The sequence below is a fragment of the Octopus sinensis genome, linkage group LG6 (assembly GCF_006345805.1).
Source record: "Octopus sinensis linkage group LG6, ASM634580v1, whole genome shotgun sequence".
NCBI lineage: Eukaryota > Metazoa > Mollusca > Cephalopoda > Octopoda > Octopodidae > Octopus > Octopus sinensis.
The window spans coordinates 77767492-77779766 of record NC_043002.1 but is presented as its reverse complement, the minus strand read 5'-3'; the positions used below and the strand labels follow the sequence as shown (position 1 = coordinate 77779766).

General features: G+C 39.4%; 1 pseudogene; it reads left to right on the top strand.

Moving 5' to 3' along the window:
* The first annotated feature begins 1017 nt into the window (after positions 1-1017).
* LOC115213627 lies at positions 1018-1136 on the top strand (annotated as a pseudogene).
* The last annotated feature ends 11139 nt before the right edge of the window (positions 1137-12275 follow it).

Below are 12275 nucleotides of genomic sequence, written 5' to 3'. Positions count from 1 at the left end.
AGTTCAAATTCTGCTGAGGTTACCTTTGCCTTTTATTCTTTCAGCGTTGATAAAATAAGTGCCAGTTAAACACTGAGGTTGATATAATTAACTTACCCCTCCTCTGAAATTTCTGGCCTTGTGCCAAAATTTGATATCAATATTTTGTTTAACCCAGTGTTAAAACTCATTATACATATACTTCAGAGAAAAGCATTAGAAAAGCCTTCTAAACTTCTAAAAAAACTTGGATTTCTCTCTATCTCTTTCTTCCTCCCTAGATTTTGGTTTTCATCATCTTTTACATGTCTCCATTTCCTTCTTTCTATCTGGGTTCTTTATGGTCACTCTATCTACAATCTCTATTAATATACATAATCTGTTTATATCTTCCATATGTGTGTAGTTATTTATATGCCCATCTTTGTAGACATATATACACAAATTATCTAAATGATCTAAATCTACATATTCCTGGGAGTGGCTTTTCCCCTTCAAACTTGATACTATGTTTTGGTGATGTTTTCTGTATTTATGAAATTGCACTTCATTTTTGAAGCTCTGATGAGGCTATGAGTGCACTGTATCTTATAGCAGAAGCAGCTGTAAGCTAATGAAGTTCATTACATAATTTCTTATTCCCTTATATATGTATATGTGGAAGCACAATGCCCCAGTGGTTAGGGCAGCGGACTCGCGGTCGTAGGATTGCGGTTTCGATTCCCAGATCAGGCATTATGAGTGTTTATTGAGTGAAAACATCTAAAGCTCCACAAGGCTTTGGCAGGGTTTTCTGTGATTAAATGCTCTTCCTATCACTAACCCTCACCTGTCTCAAAGCAAAGAAATATTTCCCCTTTGGGAATGAATAATATTGCTTGTACAAGGGTGGCATTTGTTTTACAGCCATCATGCAATGTGAAGACAAGGAGACACAGACACACTCATACACACACACACACACACATGTGTACCCGTACGCACACACATATGCACGCATGCACACATGTGCGTGCACACACATATATTTCATATATGGCTTATGGCCATATCATTTTGAATACACTGGCTCTCATCTGATCACCGAAGTTAAGCAATGTCAAACCTGGTGAGTACTTAGATGGGTGACTGCTTGGGAAACCTAGGTGCTGCAAGCATCTCACTGCTTTAAAAGGCACAGAAGTGACTGTATGGTAAGTAGCTTGCTTACTAACTACATGGTCCCAGGCTGACCAAAGCCTTGTGAATGTATATGGTAGACGGAAACTGAAAGAAGCCTGTTGTATATATATATATATATATATATATATATATATATATATATCATCATCATCATCATCATCATCATTTAGCGTCCGTTTTCCATGCTAGCATGGGTTGGACGGTTCAACTGGGGTCTGGGGAGCCCGAAGGCTGCACCAGGCCAGTCAGATCTGGCAGTGTTTCTACAGCTGGATGCCCTTCCTAACGCCAACCACTCCGAGAGTGTAGTGGGTGATTTTATGTGCCACCGACACAGGTGCCAGACGAGGCTGGCGAACGGCCACGCTCGGATGGTGTGTTTTTATGTGCCACCGACACAGGTGCCAGATGAGGCTGGCAGACGGCCACGCTCGGATGGTGTTTTTATGTGCCACCGACACAGGTGCCAGATGAGGCTGGCGGACGGCCACGATCGGATGGTGTTTGTTACGTCCCCAAAGCACGGAGGCCAGTCTATGCGGTACTGGCTACGGCCACGTTCGGATGATTTTCTTGTGTGCCACCGGCACTGGTACCACAAAGATACAAATTCCATTGATGTTCATCTATTTTGATTTGTTTTGATTTGATTTGATTTTCACTTGCCTCAACAGGTCTTCACAAGTGTCACAAGAAGGAAGGTATGCACAGGTGGACTGACTACGTCCCAGGTAGGGGCCACGGGTTATGGCCTGACTAGTCTTGCCGGGTCTTCGGATGGTGTTTTTATGTGCCACCGACACAGGTGCCAGATGAGGCTGGCGAACGGCCACGATCGGATGGTGTTTGTTGCGTGCCCACAGCACGGAGGCCAGTACTGGCTATGGCCACGTTCGGATGGTTTTCTTGTGTGCCACCGGCACTGGTACCACAAGATACATATATATATATATATATATATTTATATATATGAGTGTATGTGTATGTATGTATATGTTTAGGTGTCTGTGTTTGTCCCCTTACTATCTCTTGACAACCGATGCTGGTGGGTTTACATCCCTGTAACTTAGTGGCTTAGCAAAAGAAGCCGATAGAATAAGTACTAAGTTTACAAAGAATAAGTTCTGGGGTCAATTTGTTCGATTAAAGGTGGTGCTCCAGCAAGGCTGCAGTCAAATGACTGAAACAAATAAAAGAGAGTAAAAGAGGTTATCCTGCATGTATATATGAATATATATATTCATATATACACACATGATAACCTTTTTTCAGTTTCTGTCTACCAAATCTACTCTCAAGGCTTTGCCCAAAGTGCCATGCAGTGAAATTGAACCTGAAACCATGTGACTGAGAAGTAAAGATCTTTACTGAACTATGCTTGTGCCCATATATCTATCTATCTATCTATCTATCTATCTATCTATCTATCTATCTATCTATCTATCTATCTATCTATCTATCTATCTCTGTCTGTTTTTCTATCCATCCATCCATCCACTTATACATTTGAATATATGTATCTGAAATCTCAGATGAGGCCACATCACGGCAGGATGCACAATAAAGAGCAGTTTTGTCCAACTCACTTCTTCACCAAAAAGATTACTGAGAGGAGACCCCAAAACACTGAAAGGCAGTGTTCTAGCATGGCCTCGGCCTCTGGCTGAAACCAGTAACAGAATAAAATGATATATATGTATTTGTATATATATATATATATATATATATATATATATATATATATATATATATATTCTTAAAGACAAGATGTGCTTTTGCCTGTCTCTTCTCAAAGTTCATTTTTCCAGCATTCACCACTTCACCTCGTTATGGCTTAAGAGCTCTCACCGTTTGTTTTTACTGTTTTGTTCTTACTGTCCTGTTTTTGTTACCACTTTATCCCTCCGCAAAAAATCCCAAATTTTATCTAATTTCCTTTGCAGGAAGGACTGTTTTAACAAAGTTGCCTCTTGTCTCTACCTTCAAAACGCGGAGTAGATAAAACAGGGGACATCTGATGAAGGGAACATTCTTTATGTTGCCTGTCTCATTTCTCTATTTGTTTCTTTTGTTGTTCGAAAAATGTTCATTTTCCATGCTTTTGTTTTTTATGTTCTTGTTTCTCATTTTGTTCACTTTTTTTTGATGTCCTGTACCCATATATGCATGTATATTATTTATATTATTATATATAAAACCTTCTACATATATATAAATATATATATACATACATATATGAGGATGATGATATCTTTCTATCTATCTATCTATCTATCTATCTATCTATCTATCTATCTATCTATATATATATATATATATATATATATATATAATATCTGTCTATCTGTCTATCTATCTATCTATCTATCTATCTATCTATCTATCTATCTATCTATATATATATTTGACGAAATAGAAGGGGGTATAGCTACACATGGGGTAGAAGACAACTGGACGCTTCTAAGGGACAACCTGCTGAAAGCCACTGACCAGATCTGTGGCTGGTGCAAAGTCCCCTCAAGACCCAAAATAACGTGATGGTGGAACAATATTGTTGACAGGGCTATTAGACAAAAGAAACAGGCTTGGAAGGACTGGAAGAATGGTGGTAGCAGGGAAGTGTATCAGACTGCCAGAAGGGAAGCTAGGAGGCAGGTGTATTTAGCCAGAGGGGAAGCAGATAAGAAAAAATTTGCCAATGTTCTGCGCTGTGAGGTATTTCGTATAGCAAGACAGTGTGTGAGAGAGAATCATGACGTGGTAGGAGAGAAATGTGTTCGTAAGGATGACGGTTCACTTGCGCTAAATGAGGATGCAAAGAGAGAGGTTTGGAGACGCCACTATGAAAGGTTGCTGAATGAGGAAAATGAATGGGATAAAGAGAGTCTGCCGAATGTCGACCCAACAGAGGGACCAGCAATCCGAGTTGACAGTTCCTTAGTAGTTAAGGCAATTACAAGCATGAAAACAGGGAAAGCCCCAGGCCCATCAGGAATTACTGCAGAGATGCTCAAAATATCTGGTAGTGTCGGCTATAGCCTAGTCACCCGTATAGTTAACCAGGTGATACACGAAGGAGTCATACCCAATGACTGGTGTAGCAGTATAATAGTCAACTGCTACAAAGGTAAAGGTGATGCCCTAGATACAAATAACTACAGGGGTGTCAAGCTGCTGGATCAGGTAATGAAGGTTACGGAGAGGGTTATAGCCCAACTAATTAGAGAGAGAGTTAGCTTAGGTGAGATGCAGTTTGGGTTCGTGCCAGGGAAAAGTACTACTGATGCTATATTCCTGGTAAGACAGCTGCAGGAGAAATACCTAGCCAAAGATAAGCCCCTGTACCTGGCTTTTGTTGACATGGAGAAAGCCTTCGACAGGGTCCCCCGATCCCTTATCTGGTGGTCAATGAGGAAACTAGGGATAGATGAATGGTTAGTGAGAGCTGTGCGAGCCATGTACAGAGACGCTGCTAGAAAGGTGAGGGTTGGCAACGAGTACAGTGAAGAATTCCGGGTAGAGGTTGGGGTCCACCAAGGTTCAGTCCTCAGTCCCCTCCTATTTATCATAGTCCTCCAGGCAATAACAGAGGATTTCAAGAGAGGATGCCCCTGGGAGCTCCTCTATGCTGATGACCTTGCTCTAATTGCTGAGTCACTATCAGAACTGGAGAAGTTTCAGGTGTGGAAGCAAGGATTAGAATCGAAGGGCCTTAGAATCAACCTAGCCAAAACCAAAGTCCTAATAAGTAGGAAGGTAGACCAATCACAAACGCCTTCAGGTAGATGGCCCTGCTCAATCTGTAAAAAAGGTGTAGGTAGAAACTCTATAAGGTGCACCAAGTGTAAGCTATGGACACATAAGAGGTGCAGCAATGTCAAAGGAAGGCTAACTAGGAAAATAGTTCTTGTCTGTGGCAGATGCTCAGGAGCAATAAACACTGAAAATGTGCAGAGACCAACTTCTACCACGTTCCAGGGAGAAAAACTAGAAGTAGTTGATAGCTTCCGCTACCTAGGTGACCAAGTCAGTAGCAGGGGTGGGTGTGCTGAAAGTGTAACTGCTAGAGTAAGAATAGCCTGAGCAAAGTTTAGAGAGCTCTTACCCCTGCTGGTGACAAAAGGCCTCTCGCTCAGAGTAAAAGGCAGACTGTATGATGCATGTGTACGTACAGCCATGCTACATGGTAGTGAAACATGGGCTGTGACTGCTGAGGATATGCGTAAGCTTGCAAGAAATGAAGCCAGTATGCTCCGATGGATGTGTAATGTCAGTGATCATAATCGACAGAGTGTAAGTACCTTGAGAGAAAAGTTGGACCTAAGAAGCATCAGTTGTGGTGTGCAAGAGAGACGTTTGCGCTGGTATGGTCATGTGACGAGAATGGCTGAAGATAGTTGTGTGCAAAAGTGCCACACCTTAGCAGTTGAGGGAACCTGTGGAAGAGGCAGACCCAGGAAAACCTAGGACGAGGTGGTGAAGCACGACCTTCGAACTTTAGGTCTCATGAAGGAAATGACTAGAGACCGAGACCTATGGAAGTATGCTGTGCGTGAGAGGACCCGGCAAGACTAGTGAGACCATAACCCGTGGCCTCTACCTGGTATGTAGCCAGTCGACTTATACATACCTTTCCTTCTTGGGACACAAAACTCCACTTGTGAAGACCCGTTGAGGCTAGTGAAAATCAAAATCAAACCAAATCAAATCAGATATCAGAAAGCAGAACCAAAATCGAAGTTGATCAATATCAATGGAAATTGCAGCTGTGATACCAGTGCCGGTGACAAGTAAGCGAACCATCCGATCATGGCCGTTGCCAGCGCCGCCCCGACTGGCCTCCGTGCCGGTGGCACGTAAAAAGCACCATCCGTTCGTGACCATTGCCAACCTCGCCTGGCCCCCGTGCCGGTGGCACGTAAAAAGCACCATCCGTTCGTGGCCGTTGCCAGCCTCACCTGGCCCCCGTGCGGGTGGCACATAAAAAGCACCATCCGTCCGTGGCAGTTTGTCAGCTCCATCTGGCACCTGTGCGGGTGGCACGTAAAAAGCACCCACTACACTCACGGAGTGGTTGGCGTTAGGAAGGGCATCCAGCCGTAGAAACACTGCCAGATCAGACTGGGCCTGATGCAGCCTTCTGGCTTCACAGACCCCAGTTGAACCATCCAACCCATGCTAGCATGGAAAGCGGATGCTAAATGATGATGATGATAATGATGATGATATATATATATATATATATATCTGTCTATCTGTCTATCTTTCTATCTATCTCTCTCTCTCTCTCTCTCTCTCTCTCTCTATCTATCTATCTATCTATCAGTCTGTCTGTCTATCTGTATGTATGTATGTATGTATGTATGTGTATAAGAAGCGGCAGTTTGACTTGACTTTTTGCTTCATTAGTTGCTTTAACTCTTGTTTACTGCAGCAGCTTGTGGACAGAAATAAAACTTTCCAGCAAGTCTTCTGAGCAAATCTCATTGATTATCGATTTTTTTCCCCCCCCTGATCTTCTGTTATTGACAATTAGTAACAAAGGCCTGTTGAGTTTTATCATTAACACTTAATGTTGTCGATGGCAACCTTGTGCACTTTACATTAAGCAATGTTTACCATGACATTTTGTGACTCTATTTCTTTCTCTTGTATGTCTTTCTCACTTTCTCTTTTTCTCTTGCTTTCTGTTTGTCCCCCTTTGTCAAAATATTTATTGCTATGCCATAGAGGTAATTAGGGAGACACCAAGACTTTTTCCGTGATAATAGCAAAAACAAAAAAGAAAGACATTGACTCAAGCACAACAAATAAAAATGCACATAATGTATTATATATATATATATATATATATTTGTTGTTTTAAAATTCAAACCAGCCAGTTGGGTTGTCATATTTAACATATGCTTGTTTCTTGATTGGATAACTAAACTATCCAATGTTTCATAGTCTTGAGAAACATTGATTTTCTTAAGATTGCTCTATTTTATTGTTGTTGAATTGTTGCTCAGGTAAGGTGGTATGGTGTGTGTGTATGTGTGCATGTGTGTGTATTTGTATGAATAACATATCATCATCATCATCATCATCATCATCATCATCATCATCAATATTATTTAACATTGTTGTTTCAAGCTGGCATGGGTTGGATAGTTTGGCAGTATCTGATGAGCCAGAGGAGTATGTTGAGCTTCAGTGCCTACTTTGGCAGGGTTTCTATGTCTGGATGCCCTTCCCAATACCGACTACTTTAAAGAGTGTACTAGATGTTTTTATTGTTTTTTTTATGGTGCTACCACTTGTGAGGTCATCAAGTAACTTTCAAAACGAGACCCTCACCCCCACCTGAGTGGGGATGCAATACTGAGGAAGATGGCTTTGTGGGGAGAGAAAAGGACACACAGTGATCAGAAAATAGAGGTTAGAGATATGTTGTATGGAGTGACAAACAAAGGTGGGGGAGCTCTTGATGGCAGATATGAGAGGGCGTTTAGTGGAATGGGATGATATTGAAAATGCAGGATGGGCAACAAGGGACTCTTATATTTATATGTATATACCGGAGTAAACACATAAATGTGAAACAAGGTGGAAAAAAGAGTACTCAAATACCAGTGGTAGAGTAATATGCTTTATTTAAAGCAGCAGAAAATTCAACAAAACTTGTTACTCTGAGTTTCCCGTTGCTGTTCATCGGACAGTTTTTGCTAGCAAAAACTGTCCGATGAACGGCAACGGGAAACTCAGAGTAACAGGTTTTGTTGAATTTTCTGCTGCTTTAAATAAAGTATATATATATATATATATATAGCTAGATAGGGAGGCGCAGTGGACTCGCGGTTTTGATTTCCAGACCAGGCGTTGTGAGTGTTTATTGAGCGAAAACACTTAAAGCTCCACGAGGCTCCGGCAGAGGGTGGTGGCGATCTCTGCTGTACTCTTTTGCCACAACTTTCTTTCACTCTTTCTTCAGTTGGCCTGCTCACCTAGCCAGCGGGGTGGCGTCATTTGAAGGCTAAAACATTGCGAAGCACATTGTGACCAGCGATGTGTAGCAACATCTGATAGCCTGGTCGGTCACGGTGATATAGCTAGATAGATTGATTGATGGATAGATAGATAAATACATATACATATATATATATATATACATACATACATATGCATACACATATATATATACATACATACATATATACGCATACACATATATATATACATACATACATACATACATACACACACACATATATATTGCAAGTTACTTGGTGACCTTGTTAGTGCTTGTGCCACTTAAAAGGCACTGATGCTGGTGCCATATAAAAAGCTCTCAGTACACTCTGTAAAGTGGTTGGTTTTAGGAAGGGCATCCAGCTGTAGAAACCATGCAAAAACAGACAAGAAAGCCTGGTGCACCTTTTAGTCTTTCCAGCTCCTATCAAACTGTCCAATCCAAGCCAGCATGGAAAACGGATGTTTGATAACAATGAGAATGATATAATATGTATCTCTTTGGTTTTGTATATGCATCTCATTTTCTTTACCATGCACTCAGGGTGAGAAAGGTGATAGCAATGATGATGCATTATTTGGGGCTTTGATACTGACAGGAGGAAGAGTGGAAGCTGTCCTCAAATCAGAGACCTGTCTCAGATGCTTGTAATAAAAATGTTCACTGCTAAAGGTACCCAAGATTTGGTGGTGGTGTTAAGTTGTGCAGCATATTAAGTCTTCCAGCCAGGAACTATAATATATAAATCTCATTCACTGTTCTGTAGCAAGACTAATTTCTTAATTGCACGTTTTAAATTTAAATAATCTAAAAAAGTCTTTATGTATAAGTCTCTAATGATTGGTCATGCGATCAGTCATGTAACTTTGAAACACTTTGCAGTGTCAGACATTTAAATTGGTCTAGTTTTATGTGGGATACTGAACTTGTATCTAATTGCGTTGTGCAATAGACCACCAAAAGTGGCAAATTAAAAAGCTCGTCTGAGCCCCTTTTTGTTTTTCATTTTAATTCAGAGGGGAGAGTTTTTTTTCAGGTAGCTATGTCACATTACTTTTGTTCCTGTTGAAACACATGTAACCAAATTCAACTGAGTTGAAAAGTCAAGTATGTAGGATTTTCTACAGACAGCATTCTTCATGATGTATCAATTAGTTTCACTGTATAATTTGTACTGAACTCCTAATGAATATGTAACAAATGCTGTATATTTGTTTAAATAATTAAAAACTACTGGTCACATGGCATGTATGAGTTTTATGTGAACTTGTCCACTTTTTTTTAAATATAAATTGCAATTAAAATAAATGGAAACACACAATTGCTTCCATCACTATTGAATCATGGTTGATGTTGTTACCCCTTCTCATACATTCTGCTGTTGGTTGTGCCTCCATTACGGTCAGAGAGAAATTTGTAGTTTACAGCTATTTGATCCTTGTTCCTATACTGGTACTTATGAAATAAGCAAATCACAAAACTCGACAATTTAGCGGAAGAATAAAGTGTTGTTAATTGAAAGCTCATTTCCGGAGTCATAAATCTTACTCATTTCGGAGTCATACATCTTACTGTACACACAGGAAGATTACAGTCCATATTCCTGGGATGATTACAGTGTGTAATCATTAAAGTAGTATCCTTGGGCATCTGGTTGATCATCATCGTTGATTCATTTCACATTAGTGGATGAACCACCAAGGGATGTTTTTCTCTTTTTACCGGCATAATGGAATAGGAGCTTTATTTGCATGTTCAAAACATTACCATAAACAAATTTAAAAGATATATATATATATAGGCGCAGGAGTGTCTGTGTGGTACGTAGCTTGCTAATCAACCACATAGTTCGGGTTCAGTCCCACTGCGTGGCATCTTGGGCAAGTGTCTTCTGCTATAGCCTTGGGCCGACCAAAGCCTTGTGAGTGGATTTGGTAGACGGAAACTGAAAGAAGCCTGTTGTATATATGTATATATATATATATATATATATATGTATGTGTGTGTATATGTTTGTGTGTCTGTGTTTGTCCCTCTAGCAATGCTTGACAACCGATGCTGGTGTGTTTACGTCCCCGTCACTTAGTGGTTCGGCAAAAGAGACCGATAGAATAAGTACTGGGCTTACAAAGAATAAGTCCCGGGGTTGATTTGTTCAACTAAAGGCGGTGCTCCAGCATGGCCACAGTCAAATGACTGAAACAAGTAAAAGAAGAAAAAAAGAAAAATATATATATATATGTGTATTATATATATATATATATATATATATATACATACACTTCAGTTTGAAATTATAAACTAGGAAGTGTTATAGACAAGCAGTATTAACAATCAATTTCATGCAAAATCAATCTTTCTTTATAAGGGAGAAAGAGACTCTTCAATTGTTAGAGTCTCTCTCTTTCCCTTATTAAAGGGAATAGATTTTGCATGAAATCAATTGATAATATTGTTTATTTATAACATGGTCCTTTGTTTATAAATTTACCTATATATATATATATATATATATATATATATATCTGATGATATCATACATATATACACAGATACACATATATAAACACGCACATATATATTAATATGAATTAACTATATGTTGTGTCTATATGTGTATATAAGGATTTTTCAATCTCTTTCTATGAAAACCATCAGTATATCTAATATGGATGACAGTAGTATGTTCATCAAAACAAGAGGTTGAAATATATTCTTATATGGGATGAAAAATCAGCAGAGGAGAATTCCCTCAGGTTTCTTGTGAAAAACAATATTAAAGTACCACATGCATGTTGTACAGTATTATTGTATAACATGCATGTTCTACAGTGTTAATGTATGACGTGCATGTAGTAATATTTAGGGTATGCCTCAGTATTTTGTTTCATTGTAAGCAATCTTATGAAAGAACAACCTGTTTGAATTTAGAATCTAAGATTTCTTCTACTGAAATAAGAAGCTGATTAATAATAGAAATGGGAAAATGTAAAAGGGAAAAGAAAAAAGACTTTAAAAAAGGAAAAGAAAATGGAGAGGGGAAAAAAATAAGGAATTTCAATGGTTCTGTTTTTTTTTTATCATTACTGGAGATTAATTCAAGTTTCCATGGTAAATGAACATTGCTGTATCTTACTGAAAGCTGTACAATATCAGGATGTGAGGATTATAAAAATGTTTAGAGTAAGATCGTTTTTAGTTTAGCAGAATAGCTATGAAAGCTATTGACTTATTAGTTGAAAATATGATGTTGATGGTGTTAGTGGCAGTGATGGTGGTGCTGGTGGTGGTGGAGAAGGAAAAGGGGGTAGTGTTGAGAATAACTCTCATAAAATGATTCCACATACATTTGTTCTTATCTGACTAAGTGTCTGTGTGCCTCGCTATCTGATTGTCTATCTGTCCGGCTGTCTATCTGTCTAAGTATTCTGTGTGTCTGGCTATCTGTGTGTCTATCTGTATGTCTGTCTGTCCATCTGTCTGTTGTCTGCCTGTATCTGTCGGTGTGCCCATCTGTGTGTCTGTCGGTGTGCCTGCTTGTATGTGTGTTTCTGTGCATCCGTTTATATGACTCTGTGTGTCAGTCTGTCTGTGTGGCTATCTGTCTGTTTGCCTGTTTGCCTGTTTGCCTGTCTGTTGACATACATATACATATATACATATTTAGCAATAAGAGTAATTGTGCAAAGATAAAAGGGCCTAAAGAGAAATAAAAGTAGCCTGTCATTTAAGTTCATCATCTTTTTGATTGGTAATAATTGAAAATGGAACATGTCTGTTCCAAGAAAAGAAAATGATAAAATTGTATCAGACAAATGGGAGTGACGTTGTAGCCTGATTCTGTAAGAGAATGCTGCATTCACCTTAGTAATTTAGTTAGACATTTTGGTATGAATGTGTGTAGACGAAAGATACAGAGATGAAGGAAGAAAGAGAGAGGGTAAGGGAATAAATATGAGTGTCCTCTGCGATGGTGGGTTTTTAAGTTAGTTGCAGTTTGGTCATTGGTTGTTGCAAAATGTTCCTGCTGTTCAGTCTAGTTGTCAAAAACAACTGATATTGAACTAAGCCTAACTTAATGCATGATTGCAGCTTTCTCTGT